We start from the raw sequence: 6,000 nt of genomic DNA on the forward strand, positions 1-6,000 counted from the left end.
TGCTTCGACGTGGGTGGAACTGGAGGGTATTATGCTGAGTGAAGTAAGTCAATCGCAGAAGGACAAACATATGGTCTCATTCACTTGGGGAATATAAATAATAGTGAAAGGGAATAGAAGGGAAGGGAGAAGAAATGTGTGGGAAATATCAGAAAGGGAGACAGAACATAAAGACTCCTAACTCTGGGAAATGAACTAGGGGTGGTGAAAGGGGAGGAGGGGTTTGGGGGTGAATGGGTGACGGGCACTGAAGGGGGCACTTGACGGGATGAGCACTGAGTGTTATTCTGTTGGCAAATTGAACACCAATAAAAAATAAATTTATTATTAAAAAAAAGATAAATGATGTGTTGGTGAGGGTGTGGAGAAAAGGAAACCCTTAGCACCCCAAGATCAAGAGTCATGCACTCTACCAACTGAGCCATCCAGAGGCCCCTTTAGGGCTGTCTTAATTCTAGACACAGAAAACTGTGAGTGCCCAAAGGCATGTTATCGATTTATTTAAAAACAGAGTTATCTTTTAAAAAATCTATCTCCTCTCCTACTGTTCTTGGTTCGCTATGCTGTGTAGATACTCGTTCATTAGTCATACGCAAAGTGTGCTGAGTTATGAACCAGGAATAGTGGCAGTGGCATTAGGAAGTGAGAGACATGGTTAGACATGAGACAGCAGATTTTGGAAGAGAATTCTCCAGTGACTTTCACATACATGTTGGGTAACTGGTACCCGGGAGGGAAGGGTCAGCCTGAAGACCCAGGAGAGAAGTCAGATATGTTTTTTGTGGAACCAGAGCACAGCACCATAGGGACCAGAGAAGGGGGCACTGGCCATAGGCGGCAGGTACATACCCATAGCTCAGTATATTGGGGAGGCCACAAAGACCCAGCATAGGGCCTGGACAGGGGCCTATGGTTATAAACACATTTCTTTATGGGTTTTTTTTTTTTTAAGATTTTATTTATTTGAGAGAGCACGAGTAAGTGAGAACACAAGTAGGCCAAAGGGCAAGGGAGAAGAAACAGGCTCCCCGCTGAGCAGGGAGCCCCACATGGGGCTTGATCCCAGGACCCTGAGATCATGACCTGAACTGAAGGCAGACCCTTAACCAACTAAGGCAGTCACCCAGGCGCCCCGATAAACACATTCCTGCTGCACATTTCCATATGAGCCTGCAGCGAGGCTCCCAGCCTGGACCCAGGCACTGAGAGAATCGTGTGGGCTTCCCTCGCAGTCACCACAAATCAGCCAATTTGGACAAGAATATTGTCTCTGGAAAGGCCTTGATCTCAGAGGCCATATGGTTTCAGCTTTCACTGTGTAAAAGGGGCCAAGCAACTCTGTCAAGACCAGCCAGACCACTGGTGGAACAGCCAGGATCAAAGCTTATGTCTTTGGATGTTTATCCAGTTTTCTTTTCCTACAGGTCACCTGCACTGGTGCTATCTTGGTCTGCATTCATCATTTTGGATACCCCCAACCCTCAATTTGTGGCCTCATCTGAACCAGACGCTACCCTGGTTTATCATCCACTGGGAAGCCAAGGATCTCAAAACAGCATTTTCAAGGAGATTCAGATTTATTGGTCAGGGCTGAGAGTCAGGGAGGGGTGGCCAAGGTCTCCTCTGTCCTTCCCCTTCCTGCCTCCACCAGAGCCAGTTCCTTTTTATCTGCTTTCTTTGTTGGAACCATATCAGATTTCATTTGTGAGAACTATTCTGGTCCTTAAAAAAAAAAAAAAAAAAAACAGAAAAATTAAAATCATTGAGTGGAGAATCAAGTTGGATCTCTTAGGGGCTCTCTCTACCCATTTCCCAAGTTTTAGTCCCTTTCAGGGAATATTCTTGGAGACCTAATTCCACGTTCTTTTTTTTTTTTTAAGATCTTATTTATTTATTCATAGAGACAGAGAAAGAGAGAGAGAGAGAGAGAGAGGCAGAGACACAGGCAGAGGGAGAAGCAGGCTCCATGCAGGGGAGCCTGACGTGGGACTCTATCCCGAGTCTCCAGGAGCCAAACCGCTGCGCCACCGGGGCTGCCCCTAGTTCCATGTTCTAGTTGGGCGTCTAAGGGGCACAGGAAAGGAGATCACTCCAACCTCAAGATACAGATCCACGAATGATTCTGAGGTTAATCAGTGGCTCGGAGGAGGGAAGAACCTCCCCTTAAAAACAGTTTAACGAATACTTGCTTTGACTTGCCTCTTTTGCGCCCAGTGTTCTGGCATCCTACTGAATCACACCTCATTTCTGGGATGTTTCAGAGAAGGATTGCAAAAGGATGGGGAGATAGATCGTGACACCAATTGCCGACTCTCCACCACTATAAAATAGGGGTGATTTCTCTATATATGTTCACAGGTGACTAGTTCAAAAGCCTTCCAGATTATTCAGGACAGAATAGCATAAGGCAATTATTACCTCATTGTGGAAGGAAAGAGGGCAGAGCGGGATGTCCCAGGTTGGATGCTTCTCGGTTGGGCACAGCCAGTACACACCCTGTTGGCTCCTGGGATGACCTGGAGGGCAGGTGAAAAGGTAGATAGTAGGATAAGTGTAAGGAGGGAAGTAAGTGAGAGTAGACTGAGGCCCGCATTGCATGCAGAATTATTCCCGGGACCCAGTTATATGGCTCTCTCCAGTCCCTGCTTGGCTGGGATGGGGTAGACACAAACAGCTGGTGTCTGGCCCAGTTCCTGGCCTGCAGCCTGCCCAGAACATTCCTGACAGTGCCTAGCACAGGGGCTGAACAACCTTCCGGCCACTGAGGGCCAAGCCAAGGGGGCAGAAGGAGCCTCGCTCATCGAATTCATTCTGTGGGAGCAGAAGGACCTGTCTCTCCATCCACATCCACCACTGCCTTCTCTTGTCCTCTTCAGCTATAGTGTGGTGTTTGCTGCCTTCTGCTGGCCACATGTGAGTCAACCCCAATGTTTCAGTGACGCTTAGTGACCTGCAAGGAGCCTTGTTTACTTCTGGGAAGTGGGTCTCCATAGAAACCACAATACTCTTGCTAGAACTATTGGTGGAGGGCGAGTAAAAATATCCCAGACACTGCACCAAGCTTTTTACACACATCGTCTCATTTAATCCTCAAAGCAATTTCGTGTGATGGTCTTATTACTCCTGCTAAATAAGATAAACGGAGTCAGAGAGCAGTGAATGAATGCGCAGAGCACACACTGGTAAATGGCAGGGCTAGGATGGAGACCCAGGTGTGTCAGACTTCAGAGTCCGCATTCGGAGCCACGTTGCAAATTCATGTTCCTGGCGGGCTGTATCCTGGATGGTCTATACTTGTCCCTACTCGCCTGTCAGCAGAGGCAGTGACAAAAAATTGTCCCTTTTTATTCAATTTATCCACATCCTGGCAACCTCTCACATTACTTTTCGCCTCCACTTCTTGTGCCCATCTCCAAACCTATGATCATTTCAGTCTTTTTCTTTTCTTTTGACCTTTGTGGAATTTGTCTCCCTCTTGGTGCCACAAACAGCCGCCCAAGTGCAGGGGTTTCTAAAGTGGAGCCCACAAGAGGCCTGAACAGAATCAAGAGGTCTGTGCACTTGGTCAGGGAAAGAATTCTATTCTATACAGAATACAGAAAAAAAAAAGAAATGCCGTGACTTTGTCACGAATAGAAATCACAGGCATTTCTGTATCGTGTTGCCATGGTTACAGGTATCTCAAAATATCATTTATGCTCGTCACTGCTTTGAAATTACAATAGCTATCAAGCCAGTCATGAGATCTGTTATTTATTGCTGATAAAAGTATATGTGTATATATATATATATATATCGCCACGTCATTTTTTTCAACATTTTGATAGCTTTCTCTGAAATTTATGGAATTCCTCTGTAATCCTGTACATTTTTATTACATTTATTTTTAAAATATTACATTATCTATTACAATTTTTATTTTATTTTTTTTAAGATTTATTTATTTATTCATTCAGAGAGAGCAAGAGAGAGGCAGAGACACAGGCAGAGGGAGAAGCAGGCTCCATGCTGGAATCCCGATGTGGGACTCGATCCCAGGTCTCCAGGATCACACCCCGGGCTGCAGGCGGCGCTAAACCGCTGCGCCACCAGGGCTACCCCTACAATTTTTATTTTAAAAATATGCTTAGAATGGGTTCTGAAGCTTCTGTAGCCACCCAAGGGGTCTTGACATGAAAAGTAAGAGCCCCTGCCCTTGATTTTATGCCACGCTTTGGTCCTCCTGACCCAGATCCTATAATGTAGCAGTGACCAGGGATAAGAGTGTTTGCAGTTCTCCAAATAAGATGGCCATATGGTGTAGCCTCCAAACCAGGACACTTTTGAATTGAAAGGGGGGCACTATTAATAATTAGGCTGGGACAGCAAGTGTAAACCAGGATATATGGTCACCCCACCCAAATAGCATGTACCTGGGAACCTAAAGAATTAGGAAAATGCCAGGTGATTAAATGTAACTTACAAACATCAGCATAAAAACTCTATAAATATGCTGCTAATAAAACTAGATGATATCCTAAAATCCAGAGAAAGCAAAGTATAACTAATATAAAGCCGGGTTTCCCCCACCATCTAAAAGTAGAGTCGTCCTATGAAAACCTTCCTAAGCTAAAGGGGAAAGGAGAAAAAATGAGTGGGAATATCAGAAAGGGAGACAGAACATGAGAGACTCCTAACTCTGGGAAACGAACTCGGGGTGGTGGAAGGGGAGGTGGGCAGGGAGTGGGGGTGAATGGGTGCGGGCACTGAGGGGGGCACTTGATGGGATGAGCATTGGGTGTTATTCTGTATGTTGGCAAATTGAACACCAATAAAAAATAAATTAAAAATAAAAAAGAAAACCTTCCTAAGCCAAAAGGGTATCAATCAAAGGAAAGATTGTCATTAATTTATATGGAATTCGTTTGAGCATTCAAACGAAACTAACCTCTCCCAAGCTTTCCTGGTACCTGAGGACACACTTTGCTAACAGATGCCCAAAATAAAATGAGATAAAGCAGGTGCTCACAGACATGGTTCACAGCCTTGGTGGCCGGATGCTGAGAGGCTGGGTGTCATTGTTGGTGGGGACACCCTCCGGGGCAGAGTGCCAGGGTGCACGCTGTCTCTAGAGGGGCTCTTGGAACACTGTTTACACCCTTGGCCTTTGTTTTTTTAAGACTTTATTAATTTATTCATGAGAGACACAGAGAGAGGTAGAGACACAGGCAGAGGGAGAAGCAGGCTCCCTGCGGGGAAGCAGATGTGGGACTCGATCCTGGGACTCCAGAATCATGACCTGAGCCGAAGGCCCATGCTCAACCGCTGAGCCACCCAGGCGTCCCTCTTGGCCTTTTTTTGTAAAAGCGAAAATACTCTATGGAGTTCTTTCAGTTAAAAATAAGTACTAATGTAGGTCTTTCGTAAAAGCAAAGTGGTGCGATGAGAACTTTGGAAAAGTGGGTGATGCCTGTGCACTGACTTTAAAGAAATAACTATGTTATATAACAATCATAATATTAATCAGTGCATCGCTTATGGTGGATCGGGTGCTGTCTGCAACAACAGGAATGAATGTACTATTATTATTCCCATCTTATAAGTGAGGAGGCTCTCGGGCTGCCGCATCTGTGCCTGAGCCTCGGTCTCCACGGCCTCTTTGAGCCCTGGAAACATTAGGAATTTTCATGTCCTGAATGGAGTCCACCCAGCAAAATAATAGATGAAATACAAAACATGGGTCTGTGTATCTCCAGCACTGCACAGGCTAGCAGCTGCTTTTATACTGTGACTAGATCCATGTATTTGAAAAAAACTCCATGGTGTGGAAGGGGAAATCTGGAAGGTTCCCCATAGGGCAATAAAAGCATTCCTTCGAGACTCCAAAATTGTTAGTAACCATCCCCAGGCAGTCACCTTTGTCCTTTGACTTCAAGCCCTGGCTGCCCTGTGAGATGTGGCATGGGTCTGAAGTTCAAATCCCAGGCACCTGCCAGCTGAGTAACCTCAGGTAGGTCACGT

Source organism: Vulpes vulpes, chromosome 7, assembly GCF_048418805.1.
Source record: "Vulpes vulpes isolate BD-2025 chromosome 7, VulVul3, whole genome shotgun sequence".
NCBI lineage: Eukaryota > Metazoa > Chordata > Mammalia > Carnivora > Canidae > Vulpes > Vulpes vulpes.